General features: G+C 33.8%; 1 protein-coding gene across 4 annotated transcripts in view; it reads right to left on the reverse strand.

The window, feature by feature from the left end:
• Nucleotides 1-21,290, reverse strand: part of ZNF385B (zinc finger protein 385B) — a 317,580-nt gene that overhangs the window by 44,605 nt on the left and 251,685 nt on the right. The gene's annotated exons all lie outside the window — the stretch shown is intronic.

Below are 21,290 nucleotides of genomic sequence, written 5' to 3' on the forward strand. Positions count from 1 at the left end.
GCAACACTGAGGGTTGCGATCCGTTGCCGGACACGGAAAAAAAGACAAAAGACAAAAAAATTAAAAAATTAAAAAATAAATAAATAAATAAAATGGTTTCTTATAGAATTCCAAGTAAACAAAAGTTTGCCTCATTTTCCCAGTGAGTTTTATATTTCACTTTCAATTATTCAAAGGTAGATTATCACTTTTAGTTGATTCCCGGCAATTCAAGCTTCTTCCCCTGGATATCCAACTACAGCCTTTAGGGAAGAGAACTGCAGGGCATTAGAGAGATGATTATATGGCTGCATCAGCTGTTCTCAAATCCTTTCATTAGTTCGATTCTACTCTCTCTTTCCTCCAGTTCTCTCTTTTATTTCAAATTAGGCCATAATTAAAAATGATGTCCTTTTAAAAAACAAGTTTATCATATAAATGTGTCAAGGTAAAGTTCATCTTAGAGGATTAATTTATAGAATCTATTCATAAATACTGCAAATTTTAGAGATTGTATTTTGAAAAAGATTCCCCCCCCCAACCTAATGAAACTAGGTTTATGTGAATTTTTTTCAACATACATAATGGGTAATAAAATAATTTTTATTTCATGTCACAATTTCTTTACCACCATCACAATTTACTTAAGAATTCAGCAAGAAGTATCTGAGATGCTTACCCTAAGAAAAAGACCGCTTAACTCTCCATTTCACATTACATTACAAATTTGCAATTTATGAAAGATATATTTACTTTGTGTTCTAGATTGGGGGTCAACATCTCAGTCAATTTAATGATAAATGTGTATGTAAACTCCTAGTATATGCACTAGAGTCTCACTGAGGCAAGATGAAATAAATGAATTCTGATGAAACTGGCCCTTCACCACTCTCTCAAATCATAAAGGGAGCAATCATGAACTTGACAAAGAATGCACTTGATAAACTATATTTGGGAACATGAGTGCCTGTACACTAACATAATCTGGAATATGGAATAATGGAAACCTTCATAATTTATAAAAATATCTAATTTTCTCAAAGAATAATTCATATAGGGACCTAAACTTCTAGAACTACTAGCCTTAGAATTTTTATGAAACACATGGATATTATCTTTTATTTTCATAATACAATACAAAATCTTAAGGATTTAGAAATAAATACTTAATATTCTTGAGTCATTAATTTTATGATTTCCCCAAAAGTATTTAAAACTGGAAAGAAATTATCCACCTCTCTCAAAATAATTCCATGTTTTATATTAACCTGGGAAATTTTTGTTAATTTTCATCTACATTGAAATATAAAGAAGGGTATCTCAGTCTGTAGTGATATCACAGTTACATTCCAAGTTGCTACCATGTTTGAGAGTGTTGATATCATTCATTAGGGAAATGGATTGCTCTTGTATGTTTCATAAGAGTGGTTTTTGCTACTCAATGATAAGTAATGCAATATAATTCAAGTTTACGCATTAAAGCTGTGACTCTACAGCTAACTAATTCAAGCCTTCTGATGGTCTTTTAAATTAGCTCCTAGGCTTCCACACATCAATTTTTAATCAATCCAGAAGGTATTACACGTAATTTCATTTCCATATTAAAGAAATTTATAAATGATACAAAATAAATCTAAAATTAGAATTTGCATGTGTCTCCTTATGTAGGAATAACATCCTTAATGTAGACAAAAGTGGCAAAGTAACTTTGAAAGTGCAATGCTCTGAAAATCTGTTGAACAATAGCTTTAGTAATATTTTACGTATTTTAATACATTATTTATTTATCATTACTCATTTGAAAACCTGTGTTGCAAAATAAGTTTTTGTTAAACTCAGACTCCAAAGCCCTAAACCAATTATTAAAACCCAGCAGACATTTCATAACTCAAAATTAAGTGAAATAAGCAATTGTAAAGATTAATACCATATACTTTTAAAACATACAAACATAAGTAAGAGAGAATAATAAAACTACATCTTTAGTAGTTGCTTAGCCAACCTGAGTCATACTAACGCTGTCTCTACAGTATAGTACCAGATTAAACTAGAAGTTTCATTTCAGGTTAATCTGGTCAATCTTTCTCACATACACAAGATTAGTTTACTGAAGGCAAAACAAAACCAGAAATGCCTATAACTTTGATTCATCCATAAAATCTGAAATATTTAATATATACGAGGGTACTTCAAAAAGTTCATGGAAAGTTTCATATTATCTTTTAATTCTATTTTTCCACGAACTTTTTGAAGTACCGTGTGTGTGTGTGTGTGTGTGTGTGTGTGTGTGTGCGCTCGGTTCATGGAAAGTTTCATATTATCTTTTAATTCTATTTTTCCACGAACTTTTTGAAGTACCCTGTGTGTGTGTGTGTGTGTGTGTGTGTGCTCGTTTCAAGAATCCTACTAGGAATTTACATTGAAGATATACCTAAGTATGAAAAATGTTTTAAATTACATATGTACAGTGTTACTTGCTGCAACATTATTTGTAATTCCAAATATTGGAAATAGTCTAACTTCCAAACCTAGAAGGTTTCTTTAGTCAGTTATGCACAATGAAATGCTATGCAACTGTAGAAAAAATAAGAATGATACTTATAAACTGATATAGACTGGTTAACATGATATGTTGCTACAGGAAGAAATCAAAGTGTAAAATATGGAGTATGCTACTTTTTGTGTAAGAAAGAAGGGGGAATTGAAAAATATATGCATCTACTTATTTTTGGAAAAGAAACTGGAAGGATAAACCAGAAAATGATGGGGAGAGGAGAGAATGTGATGGGAGGGGATGGAGAGAAAATGACAGGGACTGTCTAGCCAAGTCTCTGACTTTTTGAGCACCAAAATAAATAAGAACTGTAATGGATTATTACCCATTGAATAAAATAAGAATTTATGAGTCTAGGCTGGTTCAAGTATAATGGTGTTTACAACTAATTGATCACAAGCAGTTGCAGATTCCTTTGTTCCTTCTCCACTCCCACTGCTTCACTTGACTAGCCTTTTTTCTTTTTTAAAAATACTTTTTATTTTGAAATGGTTTAATTGACCAGCCTTTTAAAAAAAAATTAAACAAAACTATGAGTCCATACTAATAATAAATAAGGGAAAATTTTTCCTTCCAGAAGAATGCCAGCTAAGTAGTATAGAAAGAATTTTGATGTTAGAAAATGACCATTTGGGGGCCGGCCCGGTGGCGCATTGCGCTAGTGCGCCGCTTGGGAAGCGCGGTGGTGCTCCCGCCGAGGGTTCGGATACATATTCCCAGTAAGGAAAAAACTATGATAAGAAAAAGATGTCCAGAAAAACCAATTTATGTTTCGGGAAATGTGAATTACCCAGTTTGAGTGAAATGTGAGTGTGTGTAGAATAAGAGTGGAAGAAAAGATTAGAAAGGCAAGTGCCATATTATTTAGGCTGTAAATACTAGGTATTGGGAAGGTAGTTAACAAATAGCTTGCTTAATAGGTAGGTTAAGAAGCCACTGAGGGCTTTATCTCTAGTATAATCTGATATCAATGAAGACCAGTAGGTTGAAGAAAAGAAAAGATGGGAGATAACTTGAAGGTTCCAACCATAGAAAGACAGGAAGTACTGGGCTCTTAAAGACACAGATTTCAGATTTCAGGGGCATGATAAATCAAAAGCTGGGGCTTTTATAGAAAGGAACTATTTCTCCTACTAAGGCAAATCTCTCCATCCAAAAACACAGTTCCTTTTGCCTCCCCCAGTGTCTATTATTCCTTATATATTTTTACATTTATGTTCAATTCCTCTCTCTCCCAAACAAATCCTAACCATCAATGTTAAAACAAGTCAGATACTCCTAACCCAAAATAAACCATCCTTCAACTCACATTCACCCCTAGCTTTTCATCCTATCACTTTGCTCCCTTTCACAGACTAATGTGTTACTGTAACTATATGCAAGCCTCCACTTTTCTCTCCTCTAATCTAGTCTATGTCAACCCACCAAAATAGGCATCAATGACCTAAATCCTAAAACCAAGAACATCTTTTATTCCTCAACTTGCTTGAGTATTCAGGCCCAGAGGATCCCACTGACCTTTTGATCTTGGCTTCTTTTTTGGAAGATACTTTTTCCCAGGTTGATTTTTTTCCCACCTTAATTTCAGATCCATTTTCAGGCTCAGCTTCCCCCGCTAGACATTTAAAGTTGACATATTCCAAGTTTCGGTCTTAGGCCTTGTTGTCTTCTCACTCCAAACTTTCCAATCCACTCCTTAGTCAATCTTACCCATACTACAACTTCCATTACCAGCACTACAACAACCTCTCTCTGAGCTCCAGATGAACAGTATCCACTTAGATATATCAAAGCATCTTAAACATAAGTTCAAAACTACCCATACTACAACTTCCATTACCAGCACTACAACAACCTCTCTCTGAGCTCCAGATGAACAATATCCACTTAGATATATCAAAGCATCTTAAACATAAGTTCAAAACTAAATTCACGGTATCCTTTTATCTCTGCTTTCCTGCCCAAACTACCTAGTCCTTTTCCAGCATTGCTTTTCTGTCAACAGCATCACCAAATGCTATTGGAAAGAATCAAATCCAGGGATCATCCTCATTGTCACACTTGACCTCCACCCCCACATTCAACCAATCACCAAGTCCTATAGATTTTGCCTTCTGAATATTTCTCTAATCAGGCTGATTCTTTACATCTCTACCACAACCACCTTGGTCCAAACTGCCGTCGTCTTTTGCCTGGACTACTGCAACAGCCTCCTTTGTGATCATGCAAAGGCCCCTTTTTGCTCTCTTAAAATCTGTTCTCAACATGGAGGCCAGAGTGATATTTTCAAAATACAAATCTGATCATGCCATTCTTCTGCTTAAAATCTGAAATGCCTTTTCACTGTTCTTGGCTTAAAACCTAAAATCATCATATTTGAGACCTGAGTGGCATGTTCCCTACCTACCTCTAGTTTCATTTGATGGTAGGCTCTTTGTTGTTCTCCGAGGAACAAAAAGACAGTGTGGCTGGAGTATAAGCATTGTGCTATCCTTTTGCACATGCCTAGAATACAGTCCCTTCTTTCTTTTCCTAGTTAATTCTTATTCATCCTTTACAACCCAGCACACACATTCCCTCCTTAGGAAGCCTTCCATGATCCCCCAGACTAGGTCACATCCTAACTCTTTAGATTCTTCCCTTTATAGCACTTCTCACAATTTAAAGTTAATTATTAATTTATTTAATCATTTCATTAATGTCTATCTTCTCCCACCAGACAATAACCTTCATTAAGGTTTATACCTGTAAGATTTTTGGTCTTCACTGTATTTTTTGCACTTAGCAGATAGCCTGAAATGTTCTAGGCATTTAATAAGTACTGATTACATGAATGAATGCATAAATAAGTAAATGGAGAAAGAATCTTTATTATTTGGCAATAGAATTAAAGTGAGAGTAGAGAAAGAAAACATAACTAGAGTTGATTTTAAATGTTTCAGACCCAAACAGCAGGGAAAATGGCCAAATGCATAGCAAAAAGGTTTAATTATGGTAGATGGGGATATTTTGCAGAAAGAAATGAAGATTCAGTTTGGGCATCTTCTGTTTAGGCTGCTAATGGAAATACAGTGGAGAGGTTCAACAAATGATTGGAAATACAAGTGGCAGTTGAGGAAAGTGGCTGGAGCTGGAGACAACCATTTGGGAACCACATAAGATGGTAGATGAAACTCTGGGGATGGACGAGGTTCCCAAATCTGTCTGAGAAAAGAATCTTGAGAAACAGCTATATTTAATAGGTAGGATGAGGATGAGAACTCAGCACAGTATACAAGAACAGGGCCACCAGAAAAGCTGGATAAACAATAGAGAAGTAAGACACAGAGGCCAAGGGAAGTAAACATTTCAAATGAATTAATTTAAAAATACATACACACAAGTATCAAGGATGAACTACAGTCTTACTGAAGTAAAATAACATCTTAAGTGCTAAAATACTTTTCCGTGATTTCAAAGCACCTCATAAAATAACTGGAAAATTGCATAGTATGAGATCCTCATGTCCTGAAAGAATATTTGATAATATTGCACAGAAAATGTAGTAGTAGCCATGTTTGTGTGAAATAAAGGGCCTATTTATAGCTGCTGCTCCAAAGAAAATTATGGTGCCTTGCCCATCATTTTGAAGAGTTGAAGAATACAGAGCCCTAGTGGAAACACATGGCTTTTTGGCTGCGAACACCTTTTTGGCTGCAAACGCAATGTCAGGGTATAAAACTTACTCTAAATTCAATAATGAAAATAGTGAAAGATATCTACCATTTATTGTTTGTTGTGTACCAGATGCAGTGCTAAGTACTTTACATGCAGTATCTCATTGAAGCCATAAAACTGTAAGGCAAGTATTAGCCTGAGTTTACAGAGACTCTGAAACGTTAATTTCCCAATATCACACTGCCAGAAATGGAAGATCCTGCATTCAAGCCCAGGATTAAAATATTGGGCTCTTAACCGCTATATCACAGGGCCCTGAAGCAGTCCCCAAGCCCAGGTCCAAACAGCCCTCACAGTGGAGGATCCAAAACAGAACAGACTCGTCTCTTTTAGCCACTCCAGTAAAAGATGATCTTCATCTCCTTAGACAGAATGATCTGGAGATGAAAACAGGTTTGAGGATGTGATCTTTAAGACCATATAAGGTATACTTTTCATTATAGAGAATGAATCTTGTAATTCTCAACCAATCCTTAGGTTGTCATTAGTTAAAGATTCCCCTTTAGGATCATTCATTCATTCAAGAAATATTTATGCTAGGCAGCAGGGAGACAGCAATGGACAAAACAGACCCAGTCTCTGTCCTTATGGAACCAATAATGGACTCCATTCATTCAAGAAATATTTATGCTAGGCAGCAGGGAGACAGCAATGGACAAAACAGACCCACTCTCTGTCCTTATGGAACCAATAATGGACTCTGTGTGTGTGTGTGTGTGTGTGTGTGTGTGTAGGAAACAGATATAAAACACATAGTTACATAAAATAAAGATACCTTTACTAACTGTGATACATTTCATAAAGTTTACTGGGTATAATAAAATAATTATTACAGTTGGGCCAATTGAGATTATGGAGTCTAGAAAAACTCCTTTAAGCAAAAAATACCTAAGGCGAGACCTGAAAGAGGAGTATGAACTAGACTAGCAGGGGGGCAGAAATGGCTTAGCAAATTTATGGAAATGAACAGAAACCACTGTGGCTAAGCATGGCAGCAATGGGGCAAGGAGCAAGAAGTGGACTGGAGATGTGTATAACTGGTTAGGAACCTGAATTTTGAGGATGCTCAACGACTAACAGAGTGAAAATTCTGGTATCAAAGGTGGCCATAATCAAATGAGTACTTCCTCCTTCCACTAGATTCCTGACTTATTTTTGCATGGATCACACACACACACCATAAAAGAAATAGCCATGGGCACCAATTGATGACACAGTCTATTGAACTATGACTGGAAGTAGTGGACTGAAGCGAGGGTCACTGGCTGTATGATTTTTGAGGTCTGGCTGTTTGACCAGTCTCAGTGTGGAGCAATCAAATTCACAAAAGACCAACGGCTCAATTATTAGAAAAACAATTCTTAAATACAATGGTTCAATCACTTGTCTATCAAGATAACCTCAGATCAGAACATGTAATCAGTGATTTGTTAATAATTCAGCTAATTTGTTCAGTGTAGATGACTAAATTGGATAATTTAGACCTCGAAAAGTCTGTTTGGCCTGATATATGAATCTAGATATTACCTGAGTTAAACACTTGACCTGAAAGACTTTCAGAGAAAAGTTAACCAAGTGACAAAAAATATTCATTTTCTTTAAAAAATGGAATAGTATTAGATATTACTAAATGATTATAATTTCAGAAAAACTTCATTAGCACAGACTATTTGGGGTAAATGAAAATTGTATTTTTGGAAAAAAGTAGAACATTTTTGAAGAAATGCTGTTAGTTGCTAACTATTAGCTACAAGAGATTCTTAAGCAATTTGTTAAAATACATAAGAATTATTTAAAATTATATTACTACTGGTATTTTAATGAATGTCCTTAAGTGCTTATGTATGCTTAAAAAAATTGGTTCTAAATCTCTTGCCTTAACCTCCTTTGTGAGAATCATTTGCATTATCTTGAAGAAAGAATTCGGACCACACAAAAATACAATTCTCCTATTTACCTGAGTTATCACAAATCCCTAATTAATGAAGTCCAAACTAATAAAAATTTACCATATTTATAAAAAAGAAAATTGATGCAAAAGATAATTATTCAATGTCTAAATTCTAGGAAGCTAGCTTGAAAAGAATGTCTTTCAGATATTCGAATTTTGTATTTTTAAATCTACATCTTTAAACTCAGTAATTCTATTCTGGCATTTTACAAATACAGACATCCATCATTTTCCCAACATTTACAGATGTTAATGAATACCTCCTTCTGTGACCATCTGTGTAAATGTATAAACTAAATCTTAAAAGGAGATTTTTGGTATTCTTAGTTTAAAGTATACTCCTTCTGTGACCATCTGTGTAAATGTATAAACTAAATCTTAAAAGGAGATTTTTGGTATTTTTAGTTTAAAGTATATATAGGGCATTTTGTTGGTTTAAACAATTTAAATTACAAAACTATAACAAATGACTTAACTATTCCTTCAGTGAATCTAGCCGTTTCCATTCCTCTCAAGTGATATAAGAAAAAGCCAATAAAAATCATGACACATAAGAATAAATTATCACATAAAAGGATTCCATAGGTGTCCTAATATAACATAGAATGATATTTCATAACTCATAATATTGAATGTTATTTCTTTCCAGAGCAAAAACCAGGTAATCACTTTAAGCTCACCGTTTAGAGATAATGAAAGCTACTTTTCTGAGAACATTCAGTGGGCATTATGAAAAGATAAAAAGGAAACTATTTGGTGATTATAAGTCAGCACTATGTATCTCTCAGGCTAAATGTAACATGTATTTAAAGCAGAACTGAAATTCCTATTGATTAAATAACAAATGTCCTTGGTGGCTGTGGGAGTGTCTGCCTCAGGTGCAGGAAATAAGGGATTGCATTGACTGTAGATAATTTAGAAACAATAATAAAACTGACTAAAAATCAGTTTGCTTTTTATTATCCTTATGTGCTGGGAATTCTAAGCTACAGTAATAAAATACTCTTCCCTGAAAAAATATTTTTTGTTGATCTAAGTTCTAAGCAATTGCTATGGTTACAGTTGACTTTTAATAACATATATGTAAACTTAAAATTAGCACATTTTTATTATTTATCTTTTAATTAACTACATGGAAGTTAATTTAGAGAACTTGTAGTTATAGAGAATACTTCAAAAAGTTCATGGAAAGATTTGTATTATCTTGTAATTCTATTTTTCCACACACTTTTCGTAGTACCGTCATACAATAGAACTCACAATTCATAGTGACTCTCCTACACGTATTCATGTTAAGAGTAAGTTCTAATCGTTAGGAATCATTCAAACTCCTTTCAGATACAGTTTAAGTCTGCAAACCTGTACCACTCACATGCTTGCATTTCAATAGCTGATTTGAAATAAACAATGATAGCACAGTGATTAAAGACAAAGAAACAGAACTTGAGATAAGAAATCTCTCATTTTATATGACTACTTGGAAATTTTATTTGTGTTTTAAATTTAAGAATGAGCTAGTTCCAACTGTGAGGTGTATTATTGCTTGGTTAATATAAATTTTAGGTCATACATTAAATATTTTTTCATGAAATACTGAAATACTGGCTTTACCTAATATCCTTAAAATTAAAATGTATGTTTCTTTTAAAGTTATTATGTGCCTTAAAACTAAGAAACAAAGAAGAAAATAAAATGCTGCATCAGTAATACAACTTAGGTAACTAACCTCTATCTTTTGCATAATTTTTATTTTATTAAAATTCACTTATTTGTTACTGTATTGTTATTACTCATTACTGTGACAGACTAGTATGTAGGTATAAGTTTTTTCCCCATTTAAAAAATACATTAATGTAATTAATAAGGATTAGTCATTACCCCGTTTCCCTTTTTTGTACTGTAATATTTAGTGGTACAGTATTGTATTCAGATTTTAATTTAAAAATTTCTGAGTCTCTCTTCTGGCTACTGTTACCAGTCATGTAATTTCACAATTATTTCTGAAAATGCCTTGTACTAAAGAGGAGGGAGTGTTAAAAATGATCTGTAATGGGTGTCAGGTATGTTAGGTATACCACTGATAAAGTAATATAATTATTATTTATTAGAGCTAACACACACTTTTCAATGTGAAGGAAACACAAATTAATAAGAGTTGAATCATATTCTCAGGCCCCAAAGAGAGAACCTTAGCAGAGCAGTGTATTCTCGGGAATCCTTGTTCGTCAAATCGGTTTTCTAAGTAGTGAATACAACACTTACTTTCCATGTGCCCTAGAATGCAGAACTAAAGCAAGAAACAAAACAAAACAAGTTTCTATTTCTTTTCTTTTCTTTTTTAAAGATTTAGCTAAGATGAAATACTACTCACTAAAAGTGATGAAATCCTGGAACATGCTGCCAAAGAAAGCTGTGGAACATTCACCCTTCAAGAAGGGAAAAGGTAGTCCCCTGTCTTAAGTGACCATGGTTTCAGATATGCAGACACCCAAAATTTTGCATAGTTTTAGGGGGTTCATGAACCCCCTGCAGCCTATCCATGGACCACATCCTTAACAAGCTCTATCTGTTTTAGTTCTAGTATTTTATAATTCTCCAATGCTCTCTCCCTCAAATCCTGACCATCTCTCAAGTCTTTCTCAGTTTTACCACCTCCTGGAAGGTTGTGCAAACCTGGAGGTAATATATGTGGAGAGTATCTAGAACATGGCCTGACAGAAGAGGAAGCATCCATCAAATTCTAACTTTCCATTCGTGATTATTCTAGCCCACGTGCTTACTCCTCTCCTAAATTTATAGAACACTACAGTTAACATCATGCAGTGTTTCTAAGCATATTGGTTTTATTTCCCCAGCTAGACAACCAGGTCTATGAGAGTATTTTTCATATCTTCCTTTCTACGCAGGAACTATTTTGACCTTCTTCTATCTCTGGCCAAGTTCACTGACTTTTTACTCTCCTTCAATAACTCATATTAGCCAGCTACACTATTTTGCCAGCACAGTCTTCCTAGCCTGAAATTTTAGAAATTGGCTAAAGCGATACTTCCTCATAGCTGTCCTTTTCCCCTGCAAGCCATGCATTATAAAGTTCCTTGCAGCCAGTCAGACTTTCTCAAAAAACTGCTCTTTATGCTGACCTACCATATCTAAAGTTCTCTGGCCTCCAGGGCATAATGCTGTCACTTTATTCAAAGAGCTGCTTGAGAGATGAAAGTAGTTAAAAGGTACCTCTTCGGTGGAATGTTCTAAACTGTATGAAGTCAGCCACTTACTTAAAAGCAGTTGGAGTAGACAAGCTTATTTTTTGTTCCATCCAGGTTTTTTGTTTTTGACTTACATAAATAATATTTTATCTCTTGTAAAGGTTGTGACAACTATAGCCAATTGCCCACTCAAGCATACAGAATAAAAGACAAGCTATGGGAAATCAAACATGTCCTAAATAAATCCTGAATATAAACTTTAACCAGTTACTAGTCATTTTGGAAATGTACAGGTGTTCAGTCTAGAAATCCTACCTGTTCTTAATTATATGTTGAATAATCTTTTAGCTGAAGAATCCCAATTCACAAAAATCGAGTGAAACATTATCTTATTGTTAAGTATTCCACAACCAATCTTAACTAAAAAAATTCATATGAAGTGAGAAAGGAACATACAAGCTCTCAACAATCTTTCCCCAACTCCCAAATGACAAGATGATTTTTAAATGAAAAAAAATCAACAAAATGACTTAAAAATCCATTCAGAAATAATTTTTGACTAAAAGAGTTACTTACGTGGGAATTTTACACAGAAAAAAGACCTATAGTAATTTTTTTAAAGGTGTTATTATTTGATCAGCAAGCCAATATTTAATGAAATGTACCAAAGCTTGCAGTTTCAATGGTGCATCATAGATACTCAATGGTTTCCTGTTGAAAATGTATTCTGATAAGTGGGGGTAGAGGTTTGTACTTTTCTTGTAACATATATATTTACTGTCCTTTACAACATCATATCAGGCTGATAATCCAACTTTGAATATTATTGAACACATATAAATAGCTTAAGAAACATGTCAGGTAAGGCATCTATGTATTTAAAGAAAAGCCAGAAAAATATTAAATTATGTTTACTGCATAATTTCCCTATTTGTTAAATATAGGATCTGATGCATCTTTATAAGTCATACTGCTCACTTTTTTTTAAACTTCACTTTTATCCTAGTCTTCTCTTTTTCAGTGATGAATTTAAAATCAGTCTTAAATTATCCAAATGTTCACTTAAAAAAAGGTAATTCTTGAGAAAGACTGTGATATCTTTGAAATATTCTAGTGCTACTTTGGAAGCAAGTTTTTAAAAAATTTATTGAGTAACTCTTACATGCTTCAAAAAAGCTGACTAAACTTTGTTGAGAGCTCTGTTAAAAAGCAGCTATTGAACAAAACTTTTAACACAGTATGTCCCTACTTCCTATAATCACACTATATTTCTGTCATGTTGAAGCAAAAAAAGTTCATCATTTTGTCAGCTCTGTCTGCAAAGTAGAGAATTACCTCCCCAAACTCCTGAGATTTATGCTTTTAATTACCTCCTATCTGCTTCACTACCCTCCAAACCTAAGAATCAATATAAATAGTCTTATTTATGGGAAAAATGTAAAAAGTTTGACAAAAGCAGACTATCATTTTCTAGATTTCCATTTGATGCTATTGATTTCTTCTATTTTCAGTACCATTTTTTTCTTGACAGAATCAGTCGGTTTTTCAAACTTACAATATTATTCATTTATCTAATAATCGTACTGCTTAACAGCAGATGTAAACTTCACAAGTAGTTTTTTTCAGTTCCCAACCCAATAATGAGATTATTATCACTATGATATCTCTTTATTTAATCATCTGCTGCAGACTTCAGTTTAAGCGTGACTTTCTCCAAACACCCTTTATCATAGATTCACTTTTTGGTGAGGACCAACTTCCATGGCTTATTTTATTTTTGAATGGGAGACCACTATTAGCATAGGTGAAACCAAACAGCATAAGCACCAGTATTCTTGAACACACACACATACACATACACATAACATACATAGTTGCATATATGTACTTCATATACAATTAAATAAATATAAGTATGGCATAAATTTATACACTAAAGGAGCTCATATCTATCCCTAGGGTTTTCAAGAGAAATACAGCAGATGTGTTTGGATAGCAGTCAGTGATTGTATATGTGTGTGTGTGTGTGTGTGTGTGTGTGTGTGTGTGTGTACACACACATATATATATGTGTGTGTACACACACATATATATATGTGAGGGAGGGAACAGTTTATCTGTGGGGAGGGTCAAACACTAGAAGATGAGTGCTAAAAGTTTTTCCTGACATCTCAGAATAAAGTGCCATCAAATACAGAGCATCTGAAATTTTAGGAATAGGATAAGCTTATTTTTTTAACAGTATGTTGGTTAAAGTTTCAAGTAACATGCTCAATATTTTTAAACCTTCTAGAGAAATTTTCAAGTTAAGTACCTCTAAATTTAAATCAATAAATCCAGTTGTTAAGCTAAAAAAAAAAAAGGCTTAGTAAGAATACTACCTACTACAAATGTCCAAGAAAGACAGGGAAAACAGTGTGTTTTATGTACTTTTGTGCCAAAGAAAGAGGAAGAAGGGGAAAAAAGAAGAGTTAGAAAGGAGGGAGAAGAGAAGATTGAGTAGAGAAGAAAGGAAGGAGGAATGTGATGGTTTAGAAGGGAGCACAGGGGAAGAAAAACACTGATAATATGTGGACAGAATTTCTAGAGTTGAAAGCAGGCAATAGCAAAATTCAGAATCCTCTAGAAGAATGTTACATAATGACAAATAAAAAGCTTGATGCTTCAGAAAACCCAAGCAGGTGCCCTTGTAGCTGAATGCCTCTTCTGCTTTTATTGCAGGTGACATCTTCAAACACTGTGTCTAACAGAGTTCCTGTTTCTAGGCTGCTTTGACTTCTCAGAGAAGGACCACAGCTGCTGCAGGGACTTGCTGCTTCATGGCAGCTGGTAGAGGGGCGGAGTTAGGCTTGGTGGCTAAAGGAGATGAAGGATCAGCCAGCAGTACATGGAAAAGGAGTTTATGTGAAAACCAAAGGTGTGGCTTTTTCCCTAATCTCATGATAGTTGAGGTCTCTGCTGGATGACAGTGGTGTCAGGGCCTCCAGCAGAGACAGCACTAAGATTTCTTAAAAGGCAGATGGTGGATGGGGGCAGTTGTTTATGCAAGATAGATAATAGTTTGTGTTGCATTGTATTAACGGCTAAAAAAATCAGGAAGTGAAAAGGAAATTAAAATTTTAAAGAAGAGATATAAGCAGAAAGACCCAGGAGGGCATAACTTAAATGACCTCGTCCAAATGAAAACTGCGGGGATGACAGAGATGTACAATGCAGAGTGAGGTGGCACTGCAGATGTATCAATTGCACCTAACTTCAGTCATATGGGAATTGGGGGTCATTGTTGAACGACAGCACTTTCTGAAATTTCAGAGAGATTTATAGTAAAGAATAGGAGAGTCAGGTCACCCACAGAAATGATCACAAAAATTTTTGGTCACTACCATTTTAGCTTCTAAGCAAACCCTTAATTTCCTGTCCATTTGTACTTAATCATTCTAATGTAAATCAATGAAAATGGCATTAAGTTATCACCTTATGTCTTCAGACATGAGTAAATAGAACACTCATGTCTAAAAAAGAACAGAGAGATATATTGGATAACCAAACACCAAAAAACAAAACAAAGAACAACAACAAAATCACAGACGTAGATGTACCACAAAGTAAGATAAAATAAAGAAAACGTGAGCTATAAATGATTCAAAGTTTATGATGCTATTCAGAAGATAATAATGTAAATTTGAAAAATCAAATGGGTTATCTCCAAATGAGTAATGAAAGCTGATGGGGTCAGCATTTGAGGACATTGTATCTTGTGCTTAATCTATTGTGGTATTAATGCTGAGTACGAAAATTTCAGGGTCAATTCCCGAATTAGAGTAGAGTATATAAACTTGATTAAAAAGATCATTATGCTCTCATTTTGATTTGCCCATAAAACATAAGGGACCTGGTCACATACTAAGGATACTTCTAATGAACTGTGTTCTGAGATAATACTACTACTAATAATATCATCTCTGTTTTTAAACATTTAAGAGAATCCAGTTGCCCTGCTTTTGTGTGAGAATCTGTTTAGGGATGAGTTTCTTTCATCCTTCTGCTACTATTCTTCAAGGAATTGAAAGTGATACGTAAATTAGAAATTATTTGGATTCTGTCAGCTTTCAACCTAACCAAAAACTGAGAAATGTTAACCTCAAAAAAATTTTAAAAGTGTATGTTAGTTCATTTCTCTGGCAAGGCTTACATCTGGAAATGGCACTTCCTGGCTAAAAGGTAAAGATTCAGATTTAGGCTTATCAATTTGTGACCATATTGCAGTTGCAGTGCACTCATTCATTGGAGAATAAAGGGGCATTCAGGTTTAATACAACCTCATTCAGCTTACAGCACATTAGAAAAGGTGGTCAAGAAGAAACTACGGATTGGGGTGCTGCATGCATTTGTGCAAATGTCTGGGACTCAGTTGGAAAGCATATTATTCCTGGACTGCAGTGCCTGCCCCCTGGCAAAGTTAATGGTCTTAATTTGCAAAGGTTCATTTGGGAAGTGACTGTGATTAATTCTTACTCATTTACATAACACTGTATTGTGTAAATAAAACTGTAGCCTTTTGCTTTCCAACAGTGGAGTTCTACTGAGATGATAAAAGCTGGACAAAGGGGGCTACAGAACACTTAAACTAGGTCACACTGAATTTTAATGCATGAGGCCTATCCTGGTACATTTTATATGGGTAATGAAGAACTGCAGAATGCCTTCTGTTTACTGTGCAAATCTGCCTTCCAGATTTTTCAGTAAACATATTTTCTACACTGAAGAGTGAAGCCAATTCAGTCTCAGGCTGATTTAGAAATGTTATTAAAGAAAATAAGGATGAGCATCTTCTTAATTCTTACATTAAAATGTAAATAGGGTAATTATAAAATAATAAACTTTCTCCCACATAAAAAATGCTCAGTTTCAGAGCTCAGTTATGCAGATTAGAGCACCATTACTAAACACTGAGAACATGTATATGTCACATTTGTGAATTTGCCACCCAGGCTTTGTGACTTTACTGTCCAGCGTCTAAGCATGACTAAGAAATTTATTTTTTTATTATCAATGGAACTTTTGAGCAGTGACGAGGAAGCAAGTAGTCATATGCTTATGTATGCACATTTGTTCATGTCCCCATTAGCAAATACAAAGAAAATGGCTGACACCAAATGAAGCTCAAGTCAAAGGTGACTCCCAGAGCAATTCTGAAGCACAGTAAGAAAATTCTCACCCCTATCCCCACTCAACTCATGACACAAATAAGAAGCAAAACTTATAGTTATTCTTTCTGGGTCTTTGCTGTTCCACCTGTAAGAGGAACATGTTTATATCCTGTCTTCCTAACAGAGATAACATGGAAATGATTATTAATCATAGACCTAGAATGGTCTTCCCAAAGATTGTATAGTCCACTTTAGGTTATATTATAGAAGAAGAAACTGAGGCCCATGGCTGTGAAGTGACTTACGAAATTTAGAATTAAAACTTAAATCCATAATCAAAGATTCTTAATCCAGTGTTCTATGTCTTGCTGCCTCTCCAAGTATGGAATAATGAAAATACAGAGAAGACATTGAACATATTTTGAGAAGTTCTACATAAGGACAAACCTTAGATATTTTCATTCATACCATTTGCTAGTAAAAGTTGCTGCTGGACTCTAGAGCCTATCACAGTGTTCTTTGTACAGGAGGAGCTCAATAAAAGCTCAGAAAATGAGTAAGTTATGTGAAGGAACATAATATAATAGGAAGAGCTGTGGATTTAGAGGCAAGAGACCCAGATTTGTATCCTAGCTCTGTTCCTTACTGACTATGAAAATCTATGAAATACCGAAAAATAGGAAACAATCTAAGTGTCCACCTATCAGGGACTAGTTAAATAAACTGTGGAACATACACACACAGACTACTATATTAGTTTTCTATTGCTTTCATAGCAGACTATCATAAACTTAGTGGCTTAAAACAGTACAGATTAATTATCTTATAGTTCTGGAGGTCAGCAGTCTGCTGGGTCTCACTGGGCTAAAATCAAGGTGTTGAGGGGACTGAGTTCCCTTTTGGAGGCTCTATAGGAAGATCATTTCCTTACGTTTCCAGGGCTGCTCACGTTCTCAGTTTGTGGCTCTTTCCTCTGACTTCAAAGCCAACGATGGCCAGTTGAGTTGTTCTCACATCGCATCACTCTGACTGCTTCTTCTACCTCCCTCTTCTACTTTTAAGAACTCTTATGATTACATTGGGCCCATGGGATAATCCAGCATAATCTTTTTATCTTAAGGTCAGCTGATTAGCACCCTAATTCCATCTGCTACCTTAATTCTCCTTTTCCATGTAAGGTAACATATTAATAGTTTCAGATATTAGGACATAGACATTGTTGCCTACCATACATACAAGAAAAGAGTGAGAGAGCTTTCCTATGTTCTAGTAGGAAAAATTTTCCAGGATATATTGTTATGTAAGAAACGCAAGGCAGTAGAAAAAGGAGGAAATAAGAATATATATTTATATTTAATTATACTTGCATAAACAAGCCCAGGAAAAATACACCAAAAACATTAAAGTGGTTACAAATAGAGAGGAAATGGCATGGAGGGTGAGAATGCGGGAAATGGAATGGATCGATATTTTTAAATGTATCTTTTAAAATTTTCATGATTTCAAACCATGTAAACATGTTATTTTTTTAATTCGAGGGATTTGTAATTGTCCCCAAATCCCTATTATTTACTTGATATTCAAAACCTTTTGTTTTGAAGAGCCAATCTATTCTTAACCTTGTTACTTTTCTTTTCCTAAATTAACACTTCTAACAGGCAAATTATAATTTGTCAGTGGCTTTTTATCAGGCAGTTTCTAATATTAAATTCACAGACTTCATGAAATTCTGTATCTTTTGCAAGATTTTCACAATTTCACTTTGAAATCTATTTGCATTGTATTATGAGATGTTTGAAACATCTGGCATTGCTGCAGTGAGAATGCCAATGTTAAAGATGGAATATGTCTTCAGGTGGGCATTCATTTTGTAAGTGGTCAGGTAGGTAGTGAAGATTTTTCTTTTATATTCATAAAGTTATTGAGACTAAAATTTCTCTGTGTAAATGTAGAAATTTGCATAATAAACTGTGCAAAACTGTTAAATATGCTTGGATCAATTCCAGTATTTATTATTCTATCTATTCTTGCAGAAGTCCTTTATTATACCTTTAATCTAGTAATAATATTGTAGTTTAATACATTTAGTAGTTACAACTCTACCATAAATTAGTCTCCTATTTATAAAATGGCTCATGTTAATTTTTTCTAGTCAGGTTTACTAAGGTATACTCTACATATGGTATAGTTCCTTTTTAGGTGTACAGTTCAATGAGTTTTGAAAAACAAAGACAGTCATATAAGCACAAAAATGAAAATACAGAATATTTTCATCACCCAAAAAGTTCCCTTGTACACCTTTGTGGTCAATTCCCTAACCCTACCTACATCCTATTAACCACTGATCTGACTGTCCCTAGAGTTTTGCCTTTTGCAGAAAGTTATATAAGTACAATCATACAGTGTATTTCTTTGTGCCCAGCTTCATTTAGCATACTGCCTTTCAGATTCATCCATGTTATAGCATGTATCAGTACTTCACTTCTTTTTATTGCTGAGTAGTATTCCATTGCATGGCTATAGCACAATTTGTTTATCCACCAGTTGATAAACATTTGGGTTGATTCCAGTTTGGGGCAATTATAAATAAAGTTACTTTAAACAGCACATATGTATTAATATATAGTTTCATTTGTCTTGGATAAATGCCTAAAAGTGGGATTGCTGGGTCATATGGAAAATGTATATATAACTTTATAAAGTTTCTTATAAATAACTGCCAAACTAGTTTGCAAAGTGGCTGCACCATTTTGTATTCATATTAACAGTATATGAAAGCTCCAATTGCTCCTCATTCTAGCCACTTGGTACTATTAATTTGTTTAATTTTCATCATTCTACTAGTGTAGTGGTATCTGACTGTAGTTTTAACTTGCATTTCCTAAATGGCTAATCATGTTAGGCATCTTTTTCTGTACTTATTTGTCATTCATATGTCTTATTTGGTAAAGTACTTATTCAAATCTTTACCCATTTATCATTTATTATTGAATTGTAAGTTATTTATATATTTTATATACAAGTCCTTAAGCAGATATATTTTTCCCAGTCTATAGCTTGTTTTTTCATTTTCTTAACAGTGTCCTTTGAAGAGTAAAATTTTTAATCTTTATAAAGTCCAATATATCAATATTTTTATGGTTCATACTTTTTGCTTCCTATCTAAGAAATTTGCCTAATGCAAGATTAAGTAGATTTTCTATTATGTTTTCTTTGAGAAATTTTATAGTATTCAGTTTATATTTATATGTATAATCCATTTGAATTAATTTTTATATTTTGGATAAGGCAGCAGTCAAGTTTTTTAAAATTTGCATATGGCTACCCAAATGCTATAGCACTATTTGTTGGAAAGATTAGCCTTTCTCCATTAAATCAGCTCAGCAACTCTGTTGAAAATCAACTGACCATATATAAGCAGATCTATTTCTGAACTCTCCACTCTGTTCTATTGATCAATGGGTCTACTCTTCTTTCACCAATTTCACAGTCTTGATTACTGTAGGTTTTATACTAAGTATTGAAATTATCAGTGTAATTCTTCAAAATCTGTACTTTTTTTTGAAAAAGTATTTTGGCTAGTCTAGGGCTTTTATTTTCTATTTACATTTAAGAAATAGCTTGTCATTTTCTACAAAAAACAGCCTTTTGAGATTTTGATCAAGATTGTGCTGTGACCATATATCAATTTGGGGAGAACTGACATCTTAACTATGTTGAGACTTCAAATGAATTTACACCATATATTTATTAATTTATTTAGGTACATTTTAATTCTTGAATATGGAGTTTTATTAGGTACCCAAAAATTCACTGGGCTTTTTATTAAAATTGCATTAAGATAATTTTATGAATCATGGTAAACATACCTCCTCTTTCCAATGACTAAATTTTATTTTGCTTCCTATGTAGAATGATCAAAATGTCATTTAATGGTGTATGCAAACAAGGATATTTATTATTTTAGTACTTTCAAAAACCATTGATCTGTAACTGCTCTTTGCAAAACAACTAATGGGGTTGGGTAACTCCAGAAATACCATATGCGATGTAAATATATGTAATCAGCCTTCAGATTCTGATCATTGGTCATTAGCTTTACTTGGTATTTGAATATTATAAATATTCAATATTATCTGTTCTGCTTTTATCTTACTTATACATTTAAAAATCTACTTTCATGAAAGAGATTGATTTGTATTTCTTATCTTTTTTTAGCAGAATAGTTTTGCTGGTCAGATAAAATAATTTATGAAGTTTTTCCTGTATTTTCATGTTCTGGGAAAATATAAATCATATAGTAAATTACTGTCTCAAGTATTTAACAAGAAATGTGACACTTGATATCAAGAGTAATAATAATGGTTTTCTTCAGTGTTCATTGCATTTTAATTTTTTCATATTTCCATTGTATTTTCAAGCTTCTAAAAATAGTTTCTGATATTCAAGCATTTTTAACAACTTAGTATCATTGGTGAAATTAAGTGTTAAATGGTATAGGTGCGACTGATTACAAACAGAAATTCTTAATTTTTGATATTACCCACTTAATCTATTGCTCAAGTTTTAAGCATTGAATCCAAATCCTTGGAAATCTAGCCTCCAATAGGAATGTCTGCTAGAGAGTATGTAAATATGAAGAGATGTACATATTTAAATCAATCATACTTTTGGCTTGACAAACTACAGAGAGCAATGAAAAGGTGATACTCACATCTGAGTTAAAGCGAAGC

This window comes from Galeopterus variegatus, unplaced genomic scaffold (genome assembly GCF_000696425.1).
Source record: "Galeopterus variegatus unplaced genomic scaffold, G_variegatus-3.0.2 Scaffold651, whole genome shotgun sequence".
Taxonomy (NCBI): Eukaryota; Metazoa; Chordata; class Mammalia; order Dermoptera; family Cynocephalidae; genus Galeopterus; species Galeopterus variegatus.